Here is a 15,232-nt window from a genome sequence, read left to right on the forward strand (position 1 = left end):
TCAGATCACAGATAGCAGATGCCAGCGACAAATGTATTGTACTGTGGGTTAAAACCCTATAAAGCCACATTCGTGGTTTCATGGCATTTAAAATCATGGGCCTTACAGGACTATGTGCAACTAGCCATATCTAGCTATTGTGCTGCATTTCAATTCTGGGCTCAATTATAAGGTGTTGTGAGAAATATGAATACGGTCTCATCAAGATTAGGTTAGAGATGTCTCCTGGCAGACATGGATAAGTGTGGACTGGCATTGAGGAATCATTAATTTGATATTTGGTCTGGATTGAGTTGCTGAATAAAGAGGATACAAAGGAAAGGTTTACATAATGTTTACTTTAGTTCAAAAATAAAATGGAAAGAAATAATCCGATTGGTATTGAAATTGGCTGCATAGTGGCTTTTAAACTACACATTTAAAGATATTAAATGATTGGGGTTGTGTAAACATAAGGGTTAATTGTGTAGATTGGCTTCAGCTGCATTAAATGCTACTGACTTGCCATGAATTTTAATTCACATAGATGCTTCTTTACAATTACAAATAACATGTATGTCACAATGTAATATATTTTTTTATGACAAAAAAAAAAACCTAACAGCTAGCCTGTGAGTTGATTGGTTAGTAATGACCTAGCTGAATAACTAAAGTAGGTAGTGTCTTACAAGCAGAGTGATTAAATACCTTGTTAATTAGATAGTCTGAAATCTTTCACTTGCACTAACAGACTATTTAACGAAAGTAATTCCATCCACAAAAAAATGATGAGGTGAAGCCATTGAGGTCACATCTCACACATATAAAAACTACACCAAATTAGCTACAGTACACAATGACAAAGCAGCTGTCATCATAGCTATAATGGGGATGTACAGTACTTGTTGCAACTGTGCCACACTTCAGCACCTGTTTGGAATTTTCCCTCCCTCCACTTCACATTTTTTCAGCACGTCATACCGATTTGGACTAACGCGGGTTCATGGTGTTAATCTGCAAGGCGACACAAATGGTTCCCACCTGCATACTCTTTGCTTGCAACCCCCCCAGTAACATGGGCATTTCTTCTTGCTTTCCATGCTTGGGGCACCTGCCTGCCTGTCTGTTAACATACTCGACTCTTAATTTAAACAATGTTGGAGCAACTGGTTTAATTTACATCCAGAGGTGGAAAGAGGAACACTCAGTCCCTCAGATCTTACTAATGGAAATCAGAAGTGCTCATTACTAATGGAAGAATAACTGAGTTAGTTGCAAACTGTGGCCCTCGGAATACAGCAAAGTGTTCACCAATCGGAGAAGTTTAAGTGACCGGCTTTGCACGCATCACTAGAGAAGGACCTCGTATCGCATTTGCAGTGCGTGATAGGACTGCACTGTCAACCAACAAAATTAAATTGGGACAAAATAGCTCCAAAACAAAAACAAAACAAAAAAAAAGACAAAGCCTTTGTGTGAGGCTTGTTGACATGCCCGAACAGAGGTCTGGATGTCTAATTGTAGCAGAGAGATTGCATGCTCGGAGCCTGACATTGATCGATGAAACACAGGTGGCATGAGTCACTCGTCCAGGTACAGTAAATCATCTGCAAAAATCTATGAAAGCCAATTATAGATGCTCACACATGACAAACACTTCAATGTCAGCGGACATTCAGGTGAACTACACCATCTGTAATTGCTCGGAAAAAGGGAGATGAAGCACTGAACAAATCACATACAACATGTAGCGCCTATACCGTATGGATGATGTACTGCTGCTAGAATACTAGTAAAGCTACTATGGAGGCAGTCTGAAATGCTTTCATATTTTACTGTCATAGCAGAAAGCAAATACCGTATACAGTAAGTACAAATGGAATTAGGTAATTATGTATTATCAGACTTTTATGTATAAGAAGAATTTTGGTGCATGTGTAGTTGTGTAGGTTACGATATTCCTTAGTTTAATTTTATATTTCGGATTTGTGTATGATATTGCATTGGCCATTGCTCTCTTCAGATCAAGGCTGGAGATCAGAGCAAACATTACTATTACCATTGTTACGGTTTCGTTTTGAAAACACAAGGAAATGCTCACAAAAATGTATATGTTATATCAAAGCAAATGACCTCATTCAAAATAATGGAAGCTTAAAAAGTTTTTCCTTTGTTAGATTATTCATTACACAGGCCAAAAACATTTATAGAAAAATAATTTTTAAATAAATTAAATAAAACTTTTATAAAAATAAAACAGGAGGGGGCTACTGGGTAGGATGATTTTCACATGCACATGCGAGTGCACACACACACACACACACCAACAGCATCACTGCTCTCTGGCAGTGTCTCTATCGGTAAACTTCTTTAACAAAGAACCTCTCTAATGACACTTGATTTTGCCTCCTTTTGAGGATTTCAAGAAAATGACATTGCATTTTTCTTCCCTGAGGCCGTTGTTACAGTACAGTTACTAAAGAACAGTTATTACACTTGCACCCAAAATAAAAAAAAGGTCATGGTTGAGACGTGTTGTGCATCTTTTTCTTTCGTTTTGAAAATTGCAAAACTGTGAGGCCCCTTTGTAGATCAAACAGGGAGGCGCACTGAGAGTGAGCATGGCAGACGATTACCCATAATCCCACAGCGATAATGAATGAACAAAGTCAATGAATAATCACTGGCTTAGTTGTGATCACATGGCATACAAAGTCAGTGCGTACTACTAGTATTTCAAGACCTTGCTCGTTCATCAAGATAAAAATGTTTTTAAAATTTTGCTTGTCCTGCAAAACACTCGCAGAAGATAATCCAAGGTTCCAGGTTATATACAGTATATAGATCTGATTGGTCAAAAGTTATCACTATACAAGGCTGCATTCGAGTCAAACTGGGAGTACTGATTGCACAGAATCACAGAAAAAACCCAGTTATGAGTAAAAACTCCCTGAATGTGTCTAACTAATCTTCTGTTACACCAATGCACTTACAGTACATCTCAGTGTTTCACTAGCGCTTGGATACATCAAGGTACAATGCTTTCTCAGTACTCCAGAGGCATGATCTAACTGCCTGCTTCAAGTCATGCTAGCCTCCCAGGACCACTTTTAATGGGCAAAAGATGTGGAAATGGCTTGGAATAAGGTCAAGACTGCATGGACAGGTGACAATAACTCCCAGCTGACCTCCTGTAATGCACATGTGGTGTTAATGGATGACTAGGTGTACAGTTTCTACAAACAAATGCGTTGTTGTTTATTTGCTGAATGTTTACAGGAATAACTTTGGGGTATCTGATTCACCTCAGTCGGTATTTTTATTATTATTATAGAGAAAATTTAAGGTGGTTTTGACATGTTCAGAGGAGGGATTATGAATATATTGGTAGAAGGATGCTCAGGTTAGAACTTCCAGGCAGGAGGTCGAGAGGAAGACCAAAGAGGATAGTTGTGGATGCAGTAAGAGAGGACAGTTGTTGATTGGGTTAGTTGTTGTAAGAGTAGAGGATCTGGAGAATAGCGTTAGAAGGAGGTAGATGATTCGCTGTCGTGTCTCCTGAAAGGAATTAGCCGAAACAGAAAGAAGATAGAGAAAATAATCTTCAATTAAAATAATAATAATAAACACTGAAACATGCTCTTACATTTAAATATTCCACTTAGAGGGAAAATTGCCTACTGACTTGCATTGCATTGCATTACACTATTCTGTTTTGGATTGTTTTACTAAAATAGCACCCTGTTTATGTTTTGTTCCTTTACTTAAAACATAATACATGCATGTGTAATGATTAATGACAAGAATACCAAATATAGCTTTTGAGAGTTATACACACAATCACATACTATATCAGTATATAGAGAGGACCTACCATGACCAAATAAAATATTGGTAAAATATTTCATTTTGAAAAAACATTGCATGACATAAACAATGTGACATTATATATAATTTTCCATGACACATAGTACTGCACATAGTATAGGCTGTACTGTGCTTTTTGTACTAATCAATAATAAAGTTTTAAATATTCTAATTGTATTGTTTTTGAGATTTGTTGAAAGCTGGAACCAAGAAAACTTTAAAATACACTGTTCTTTGCTGGTTGGTTACCTTTGCTGGCTTTGATGGTTAGTTGGTTAGTGCCACACAATAACATATGGTACACGCACAAACATTTTAGGAGACCATCTATTTATTTATTTATTCATTTACTTATTCATTTACTTGATTGATTGATTGATTGATTGATTGATTAAAAATGATAATAATGTGTCTGTGGAAAGATGTGGAGGCACATGAAATGACATTGATATTAACTAATAGCTGGTTAAGAAAATAACTTCTTCCATAGTTGATGTACTGAACATGCAATGAAATTATTTAGTCATCAATGTAACCACTACCATTAGGATTCAAGATTCTTTTAATATTCTTGTCACTGTACTAATTGTACTGTACACTGTGGTGTAGTGGTTAGCACTGTTCCCTTGCACCTCCAGGGTCCGGGTTTGATTTCGACTCCTATCTCTGTGTGCATGGAGTTTGCATTTTCTCCCCGTGCTTGGTGGGTTTCCTCCGGGTACTCAAGTGTCTTCCCAAAGACCTGCAGATGAGGTTAATTGGCGTTCCCAAATTGCACGTAGTGTGTGAATGGGTGTGTGCCTTGCAGTGGATTGGCACCCTGTCCAGGGTGTACCCCGCCTTGTGCCCTAAGCTCCAGACAACCCTGAATACAGGATGAAGCAGTATAGACAGTAAGTGAGTGAGTGTCTACATTGTCTTAACTAGAGAAAAATTAAAGGACCTATCAAGCAAAATACAATTTTTATTGTTATGTTTCCATATTTGTGTTGGCCAGGGCTTAACCAAGCCAATTAGATTTTTTCCCAATGTGACCTAATATAAAAAGATATCCACCCCCAGCTTGTTGCTCAGCTCTGGCCAGTTTTGTTTGGAAGAGGAATAAAACAATGTGAAGTATCAAACGATGCATTATCTGAAGGATATTTCATCTGGAGAATTAATAAATACACTTTAGGGGAACCACTAAGACATATATTAACTTAAAGTCACAGAAAGTTCCATTGCGTCCGGTATAGTTCATTATACACTATAAGTAAACAAGGGTGTTAAATCAAGCTAAAATAACTAGACATATATCTTATGATATAGCCCCTAATTTAGATGCTGTTTTCAAAAAAAAAAAAAAAAAAAAAAAAGATACACACAGTATATTCAAGGAAAAATTTTGTGTTTGTTGAATGGTGCATGATGCTGCTTCACTGAAGGAAAAAGGGTGTGTTTGTGTTTGAAGTGAGTGCATCAACCAGCCACAAGGAGGAAGCACATCTACAGATCCACCGCTCCTCTGCAACAGTACAGTACATGCTGTGTACTGTTGTGTACATGCTGTGTACATGCTACATATTGGATTCCTCATGCTGCCCAGAACCACGAGCAATAGTTTACACCATGCACATACTGTACAGTGTATACATATATATTTTACTAGTTTTCTGTGATGTTACTGGAATCACAAATCAATTACAAGTTCTAAGTCTAATGGATTGTAATGTAGATTGCATGTGTATACTGTACACAGCCTGAGAAAACAAACCATCTGTGTCACATTCAAATCATATTCAGACTTGTATTCAGACTAAGATGTGACAAATCGTGACCCGGGGTCATGTTTACCTTGTCTCTTTTACACCAGATGGCAGTAAATTTCAAGAGATAGCCTATTAAAATGTCGTTCATGCATGATTGTTGCATCCATCCTTGAACAGCACAAGGCGACATTCCGTGTACAAAGTAAACAAATGCATTATTTAGTCAATGCTTCTACATCGAAACATGGTGTCCTTGCTATCTCAACAACAACAATTCCTTTACAGATTTTTGAACAACTCTAGAATATTAATTTATCCCTTTATTTTCTCTAAACTGATTTATCGTGATCAGAATGGATTCAAGGCCTTACCCAGGAACACTGGGAACTAGGAAGAAAATGCACTATGATGACAGTTACAATTTTAAAATAATGCAAAAAAAAAAAAAAAAAACAGGTTGGTTTTCTATTTTGTGCATTTCCTTAGGACCATGATTTCTTGCATGCCCATGCACACCCAGGCTGTGAGATGTGCACCCACATCCTGACAACTCTTTTTTTCAGGTGGTTAAAGATTGAAGGAATAGCTTAAGGTACCGTAGAAACAGAGGACATTCTGTAACTGATTTATCCTAATCAGGATTTCACGGAAACACTGGGCACTAGGCAGGAAATGCACAATGATAGGGTTTTTTTTGTTGTTGAATGTTGCTTGGATTATAATGATGCAAGAATGTAGGTTTGTTTCTATTTTGTACATTTCCTTGCACATGCAAACCCAGGCTGTGAGATGTGCACCCACATCCTGATAACTCTTTCTTCCAGGTGGTTAAAGATTGAGGGAAGGTACAGTAGGAATAAAGGGCATGTTAAATGGAGTGAGGAAATGCAAAATGGATTATTTTTAATGTGGAGTTGTTGGAGTAAATAAAGGCGTTCTCCAGAATGTATGATCATTGAGCCCCTTATTTGACTGTTGTAGAGAGGGTGCATTTTCTCTTCCTCGCGCGCGCTCGCTCCCCCTCCTTTTTCTTTATCTCTCTCCCTCCTCCCTCTCTCTCTCTCTCTTATTGTTCCACAGTCTCTCTCTCCCTCTATCACACACACACGCACACATCAGGGATTTTCTTCCTCTACAGTAAAATCCTTGCACTGACAATGTGGACACCGGGCAGGAATATTGAACCCGTTTCCGGCTTTGTTTGATCCGCGCGTGCCACTCGGAAAAGGTAAGAACGCGACCTAACAACACTCCTCTTCATTTCCTTCTATCTTGAGCGGGCACTGCGCTTTCATTCCAGCCCAGTGCAAATGCGTGCGACTTCAGAAGCTGTTTTGCCCCGTAAGGTGATCTGATTTACGCGTATCACAATGCAATGTGTAACTTTAAAGCGAGAGACCTTTTTTTCTGGCGTGAGTAGGAATTTCTTTAACAGGTCGTGTCGCTTCATCATCATCATCATCATCACGAAGGGAAAAGCCGCGCGTGTGGTCGGGAAGCCCACGCCAAGCTGCACGTTTAGCTGAGCTCGAGCTCCGCTCCGATCTCCTCGCGCACGCATGCAGCACAAAGCGCGAGCTCAAAGGGATGTTAGGAGATTTTGAGCGCGCGACATAATCTATACTGTCACATGAACTAGCATTTACAGTGTATGATTATTTTTTCTTTATTATTATTATTATTATTATTATTATTATTATCACAACTAATATAAGCTCAAGTCGGAACGTCAGTATCTGTCAAGTTACACTATCCGTGTTGTCAATGTTAACGCAACACTTCAGACATGAAGGTTAACGCTGAGGCTGTGAATCACTGAGTCATTCCGAGTCTGAGTCGATTCAAACGAACAAACAAATAAACAAACAAACAGACGACTTGGCATGAGGCAGAAACTAAGAGATGTCTCAAGTGGACATATGTGGGGCATATGGGACAGCTTACTATTGAACTGAATTTTATCCACAATTTGACAAAAGTTTGAATCAGAAATACACAAACAGTTGAGTGGGCTGAAGTGTCGATTAACCTTTTGGATAGTAGCCTAGGATTGCAGGTTTATAAACTAACAAATAAAAAGACAAAAAAAAAAAAAAAACCCAATAATATTCAATTCAGTTAAATAAAATTGTATTTGTAAAGCGCTTTTAACAATTGTTATTGTCACAAAGCAGCTTTACACAATCAATAGAAATTATTCTATTACTGAATTTGACACTGCAGGTTTGTGACTTCAGTTTGTTATTTGTGATTAGTTTAAGTGAATCATCATAAACAATTCGTGAATTGTTCCATCACCATTAGAGTACACAAGTGTCAAGAAAATAGCTGTGTGTGTGTGTGTGTGTGTGTGTTAGGGAGAAAGAGATTAGGTCTGTATTTCATACAACTAATTAGATTATGCTCAACTGATTAGTAGTATGGAAAAAACAATCATTTTTAATTGTCTAAAGATACAAATGTGTCATTGCAAGTTTCTACACACCTCACTAGTCCTCATCACCTTTATTTGGGCCAAGAACCACATTTGGTTTGAAATTATAGGTGCCAGGAGCAGTACCTCAGAAAAAAACATGTATTTGGAGTTTATTTTTTATTTTTTTATTAATTGTTTGTGGTATATCATATCCATCCCTCTAGGAACCTCTGTAGTCCAGCTAGGGACTGTGGAGGCCAGTGGTGATTACCATTGTATTTATTCCCATTTTACGACCATGGTAGGACCTCAGGCATACACGCATTCACCCACTACAGGCAATTTGGAAATGCCAATTAACCTAATCTGCATGTCTTTGGAGTGTGGGAATAAACCAGAGTGTATATAAATTAGGCACTTATTGGGAAAAGTATTACTCTAGACAGGCGAAGAACCATATATGGTTATTTCGCTAGCCTTCATTTGCAACATAAAAATAACAACAATTAAAAAGTTTCAAATTCAGAGAAAGAAGTTTGGGGAAAAGTCTTACATTTTTTTTTTAAAGTATTTTAATGAATGCCTTATAAAGGGTTAAGTGAATTAAACCAAGTCAAACTATGGGATTTATAAATTTTCCTTACATACAGTATCCTGTGAATGAGTGTAAATGTGTGTACTGTATGTTTGTGTGTATGAGTGTCTTTCTGTTCCACAAGAATAGGAATTTCTGACCCTTTTGACCTTCTGGAGATATGTGCCTGGTTCCCAGGATATAAAAAACAAAATGAAGAAAAGAAAATACATAAAGGAGCCAAAGGTTTCATTTGTGGTTACTGGGGTCAAAGGCTAGGCTTAGATTGAGGTGTAGGCATAAAATTAATGAGTATTTCCCTGGAAGGTCATCACAATGATAGTAAGACATATACACACACGTGCTTATTTAAGAGAGAATGTGTGAGAGATAGTGTCTATTACATGCAAAGACCTAATTATAAGTAAATACTCGTTAGGTTGCTTAATTATTCAGAATGGCAAGAAAAAGGGGTTTATTGCAAAACATATTAAAAACCTATTATTTTAATATTGGTCAAAATCAAAGTGTATAAAAATATGGTTTTGATAAAAGTGGTGAATTATAAACTAAAGCTAGTGGTTTTTATAGCCATAACATTTAAAGGGAGAAAAAAAAACACTTTTGTTGCACTAGACTATGGTTTCCTTGGGTGATTCGGCAGCAGAATTCAAACATTTAATAGTCTGGACTGCTTAAATTAGCCTTACAATTAACAACTGAGTCATTAATAATAACACAGCCACGTTGTATTTGACGTGGGACCAGAGCAAGCCGCAAGACAATACTGTAAGTTAATGAAAAACAATGCAAGCTTTATTTGTTCTTCTATTAGTTTTCAAATTGTCCATCACTACTACAAACCTCAACAGATGTCCCAAGTGGGCAGCTGGTCATTGAAGCGTTACTCGTTAATCCTGATAACAGGATAACGCTCCACTGGCTCTTTAATTGATTACTCAGACAATACCGTCATTCTTAAAATAAGAGAGCCGATTTGAAGCCAAACTGATAAGGAACACTAAGGAAGCACATTTTTTGGCATGAACTCATTGAAGTAATCTGAAGGGTCTTGTAACGTTTAATGTTAGTCAGCAATTTTAGCTCGGAGGCTATTGCCTTTCCGTGATTACACATGTAGGAAAATGTGTATCAGCCATTTTCTTAAGCAGGCTAAGAGCATATTTTTGCCTGAGCTGAAACGAACAGCTTGCTATATTAACTACACAGAACGTTAAATTTGTTTTATCATGGCTTAAATGAAATTCAACATAAACAATTGGTTTTAAATTTTGACGAGGATATCAAGCTAGTTTTATCAACACACTAGGGAGGTACTACTGTAGCAGCTACCCTCTTTTGTACAACAAAATTTTAGGAGTTTTCAACTAATTAAGATACTAAACAGTTTACTATATATAGCTTTTTTAGATAGATTTTATTTGTAATTATCATTTTGATGGAAATCAATCATGGATGTAGCCTCAAATGGCAGCTAATGTAAGCGAAACAAAGTAAAGCCTTTATGTCCATCTTTTTGAAATATTACAGATTCACTGGCTATTTATAATGAAAGATTATCCTTGCATACCTGGGGCTCTTTGGAACCTAAACGCCTTTTTAAAACTTGTGAAATTTTGTAATTTTTTTTAAACTATCATGTTGTTTTGCCTCTTGTTATTCATGCTATTTGGTAACACATCCGTTTTACTCCATCGATTTTAATTCTGTTTGTTAATTCATGCATGTTTAAAAAAAAAGGGATGATGCTGTGTGTGTCTAGAGAAAGAAAAGACACTTTGTGTGAATGGCGTCTTCTCTGCAGGGGTATTTTCAAAGATAACTGCTCTCACTGTTGCTTTGGCTGTCATGGCTCTTTCAATTAAATATTGTGATTGCAGATTCATCCTGGGTCATGCAATAGACTAGAGAGGGAGGAAGGCTCTTGAGATCAGGGTTAGATTTGTTCTTAAATTTTCATTTTTTATTACTTTATATTTGCCTCACGGTACATGAAAACAAGAAAACATGTAAAAGTTGCCTATTTTTTTATTTTTTATTAGGTCAAGTGTTGAGTTTCAGAAAATATTCATTTGCATTCTGGTGCTGAAGGTACAACAAAGCTGGAGCAAATCACATTAGCCATGGCATCAGATTAAAAGCCTTCTTTCATAAAACACAGATTGTTTCCCATGGGGGGATTAATTTTACTGTTATTAATTATGTGACAAAAGGCAGCGAAGCAGCTAATACTTGGGTGGTGCCATGGAGGGGCTTGGGGGTGCTGTGACTACCCCTAGGATAGCCCAGCTCCCCCGGCCCCACTTAGCTCCTCCAAGAAGAGTCTGTGGTTTGTTTGGAATTTTTGACTAAAAACATGAAGCCAACACAAGTTATCTGATTCACCCAATACATGCAAAAAATATATATATATTTTTGCCACTTAGCATTAGGGATATCATAGTTAGTTATTTTTAAAATTATTTTGTTTTGATCCTGTCTAAGCGTAATCACATGATTTGCCCTTGAGGTTGCCTGTTACAAAGTGAATGCGTTTGCAAGTTGAGGCACAAATTCTGACTTCTTATAGTTATCTATCCGATGCTCATCTATATAAGATTAGATCCATGGGATAGAGCATTGATGATTTATTAGCAGAGGTGTTGGTAACTGGTAGCGTGAGTTCCACAAACCCTTGTGTGCGGCTCGCTGCTGGTGCTCAAACCCTGCTCGTGTAAAATATAGCTAAATTATTTTTAGAGGTGTGTTCACGTAGGCAGGTTTGTGAACCTTACATTTATATCTCATAAGCTGAATATCTCACCTTGTTTATCACAGAATGGCATTTTAACTGGCGCAGAGTAAGTACTGCATACATGCATGTGCGTGTGTGTCATGGGTGTTGCAATAAAAAATTAAACTGTTGCAGTAGATTAACTGGAAACCCCACGTTTTAGAGCAAAAGAAAGTCTCTAGTGCTGCCCTTTATTATGGAATCCAATGTCAGAAGTTTCTTTTACAGGAAGAATTTTGTTTTTAGGTGAACAAACACTGTAGATTTAATCAACATAAAATAGAAAAAAAAAATAGTATTTAGCTAAAATTTATTTAAAGAATTTACCTAAGGAGTAATTCTTGGGCTTTGGTGACTGTGATAAAATACTCAGCCACTGAAATGCCCGTCCCAAACCTTGAGAAGTGGGCGGTTTGTGGCAGAAAGGACATCTGACATAAAACTTATGCCAATAACTTGCGGATCGAATGATCCAATGTGATGAACTTACAGTAAATAATGACCTGTATTATGGGTGCTCCAAGTAAACAGTTAAAACATGTGCACTTGTTCCTATGGTGACGTGTTCTGGGAGGAAATATTTAGCATTTTTGAAAGCAGGTAAAGCTGTAAATAGTTTTTTTTAACACAGTGAAGTCTGCAGCATTTTTCTTTTTTTTTTTCTTTTCTTAAAAATATTTTAAAAAATTATGCATTAAATTTGCGTTTCCATTTTGGAAAGGCTGCAATAGGAAAATAATCAGCTTTGTCACATGATCTTGTTTTCACATGATGGATTATTGCCTAATAATCAAATTCATGATAACAAAGTTTACGTGTCTGAAGATTTTGTTAAGTTGTGTATGTATGGCAGATACTATATCAGCTTTATGTTTGCTAATAGTTTGGCTACCGGTTGCGGTGATTTCTGACAGAGATGGTAAACACAGCGACGCCCAGCAGTTATCACGTTCGTCATTGAAGAGTAAAAACGCATGTACTGTAACAGATGAATGTGATTAGTTTGAATTAGCATTTTCTTTGTCCTCAGTTTTTTTTGCAGTTCAAAGCAGAGCGAGCTTAGCTTCTAGAATGTTCTTTGATATCAAAGGGAACTCTGAAAAGATATCGATCATTTGCCTAACCAGTGGTATCAACGGCTGCAACGAGACATCCAGGATTAGAATCTGAGAACTGTATAGAATGCATTATATACCCCTGTGTGTGCCTGGAAGGTGCGTCTTATTTCTCTTTAACCATAGCATTTACGAGAAATGATAGGATTGCATTTCATTAACCGTACTTTCCCTGAAGCACCATGTTGATTATAAAATATTGCTTTCAATTAGCAAAGATAGCCATTGCATTGCCATATTTGCTCATTGCAGTGTTCACTGTATTGCATTATATTAAAGCAAGAAAGTTCATTGTCACATATCGCAATGATTTGGCCCAAAAACAGAATAACTGAAGAGAGCTACATGACCCTTCTGCTGTTGGTCAAGAACATACACACGCATGCACGCACACATACATACACCAAAAACCCCACGCATGCAACATAATATAGGGTACAGTGCTTGACGAGTTGGTCAAATTAAAGAAATTATTAGCTTTTAAATCCTTACCCTACTCCAACATAATTAGACTGAGCTTCCCGGGAGCACCACAGAACAATCTTCAGAGAAAGCACGATAGCATACTGCACCCTAATCGGCAATGATCTTAACCATGCAGTCGGCTTAGAAACCTGCATATACCTCATTACAGCGTCAACTCACAACATAGAGATGCTTAATAAGTCAAATTATGCCTGACAGTTGGGTAAATTCATGGACACTCACACATCTATGCACAGACAAAAATATATATATATCAAGAATTACAAAATCAAGAATTTTGACACACCAGTTTTCCACTAGTGCTTCCTCATATGATACTTCCTCCTGCTAAATAGATCTTTGTGTTTTCCTATGGAGGTCATTTATAGAAATGGCTCAGTACACTCTATCTTGTTGACAGACGGAACATTCCTGATTTTTTTTTTTAGTTTGTTTTGGCAGCACCTTTTCTCTGTGAGCCATTGTGTAAACGCTGGACGTTGTGACCTTTGTGTGATCAGATGAATAAGCTGGGACTTTATTTCTAGGCACCATGCCTACTAAGTCATTTTTGCAGACCAAATAAAAAAAACAAAAACATTTCAGGCAGATACACAAAAGGTTTGGTAACGCTGATTTTCTTATACTTATGTGTAGGTATACGGTGCACACTCGCACTAATATTTTGTCAGACCTTCTTTAGTTTCATAGTCGAAATCTGGCCTTAAGGACTTGCCAACACATTTTAATGACTTTCATTGGTGATCAATGTGTTTACCTGGTCATTCAGAATATGCAGGTTGTTAGCTGATTTTATTTTATTGCCACATAACGTTACAAGACATAACGAGTCTAGACTTGACCAACTGAAGCAACCCAGATCATGACATTGCCTCCAGATGCTTGTGCATTGAGTGCTATGCATGATATTGCTTATTTAAATCTAATTGATGACTTTGCATTTACTGATGCCAATGAAATTCCGTCTAAGAAAATCTTCACAGAGAGGTTCAAAGATGTCAAAATATGACTAATGTTCCCATTCGCTATAGCTCTTTTTTTTTCTGCTTCACCTTCAACAATGCTTTGTACTGTTATACTAGAAATGGCAGAAAGATTGATTTACTGATGTATCGTGATACCTTTCTGACTCCCCCCAATTTTATTTTTTTATAAACATGATATTTATAAAATCATGATAAGTGTAGAATTGAATTGACACCAAAGTATTGCGATAGTACCGTATCAGATGGTCCTTGATGATTCTCATCATTTCTTTTGTCTTAAAGTAATGACTTGTTTGAGCTATCTAAAATTGCCATCATAACATATCTATGTATAAAATAGCAGCAACACACACCAATTCCATTATTTAAAAACCCACCAAGGATCACTTTAATGTGTCTCTATTTCCATAAATGAACACCAACTTTTAGGATATAAACTGGATTTTCATTAATACCAATTGGAATAAAATGCTCCTCCAGATGATGTCCAAATACAAGTACATTTGTTTGTATCCAGCTTGATAAATGGTGTTTAATCTAAATTTAAACTAATAAACAATTCACTTAAGGTCACTGTTATTGCTATGGCACTTTTATCAATCTCCTCTGTCATGAAACAGCTTAAACAGATTTATCAAATGCAGATGGTCCTTTTTGCCCAAGCCAGTAGGGTTAAAAGCATGCGGGTTATCAGCCAGCTCCTGATTTAACTCTGTGATTGTTGCTTTTGTGTGGAGACCAGGTCTAAACTTAGAGCTTGTTCTCTCCAGGCCTGTTGTTTGCCGCTCTGTTCACTTGCTATCAGTGTCAGAACTTGCCTCATTTACTTTACTGCTTTCTCTTTCGCTGTCTCTCTTTATCTCTCACTCTTTTACATACATACATTCACACATCACAGTTGCCTTTGAATTTCTCTTGGCCCCTTTGATGTACTTCTTTTGAAAAAAAAAAAATGCAAGAATTTCAAATTCGGATGAGAGTTGAAGTTACGTGACAGTTTTTAAAAATTATTTTTCGGCATCATGTCCTCGCTTCAGAATAATCTATAATCATTTTTGAAGAGTTATATAAAATACATGAGGTTATATAAAAAACCTGAAGTTATTTATCACTTTATCAGGAATCTGTGAAATATGTGTGTAAAACTGATAAAGCACAGTGATGAGACTCTAAGCCGTTTTTAAAGTCGAGTCCATGACGATCCTGGCCGCAGAACTCCTGATCCTTAAAAATCGGCGGATAACCTGTCCCCAACTTGCATATA

The 15,232-nt window shown here is 37.0% G+C and overlaps 1 protein-coding gene across 6 annotated transcripts in view; it reads left to right on the forward strand.

Annotated features, from left to right (window-relative positions):
- The first annotated feature begins 6,685 nt into the window (after positions 1–6,685).
- Positions 6,686–15,232, forward strand: part of pcbp4 (poly(rC) binding protein 4) — a 104,103-nt gene continuing 95,556 nt past the window's right edge. For all 6 annotated transcript variants that reach the window (XM_053484312.1, XM_053484306.1, XM_053484308.1 and 3 more), the window contains exon 1: positions 6,686–6,825. The gene's annotated coding sequence lies outside the window, so the exon portion shown is untranslated. The remainder of the gene's footprint in view (positions 6,826–15,232) is intronic.

The sequence above is a fragment of the Clarias gariepinus genome, chromosome 23 (genome assembly GCF_024256425.1).
Source record: "Clarias gariepinus isolate MV-2021 ecotype Netherlands chromosome 23, CGAR_prim_01v2, whole genome shotgun sequence".
Taxonomy (NCBI): Eukaryota; Metazoa; Chordata; class Actinopteri; order Siluriformes; family Clariidae; genus Clarias; species Clarias gariepinus.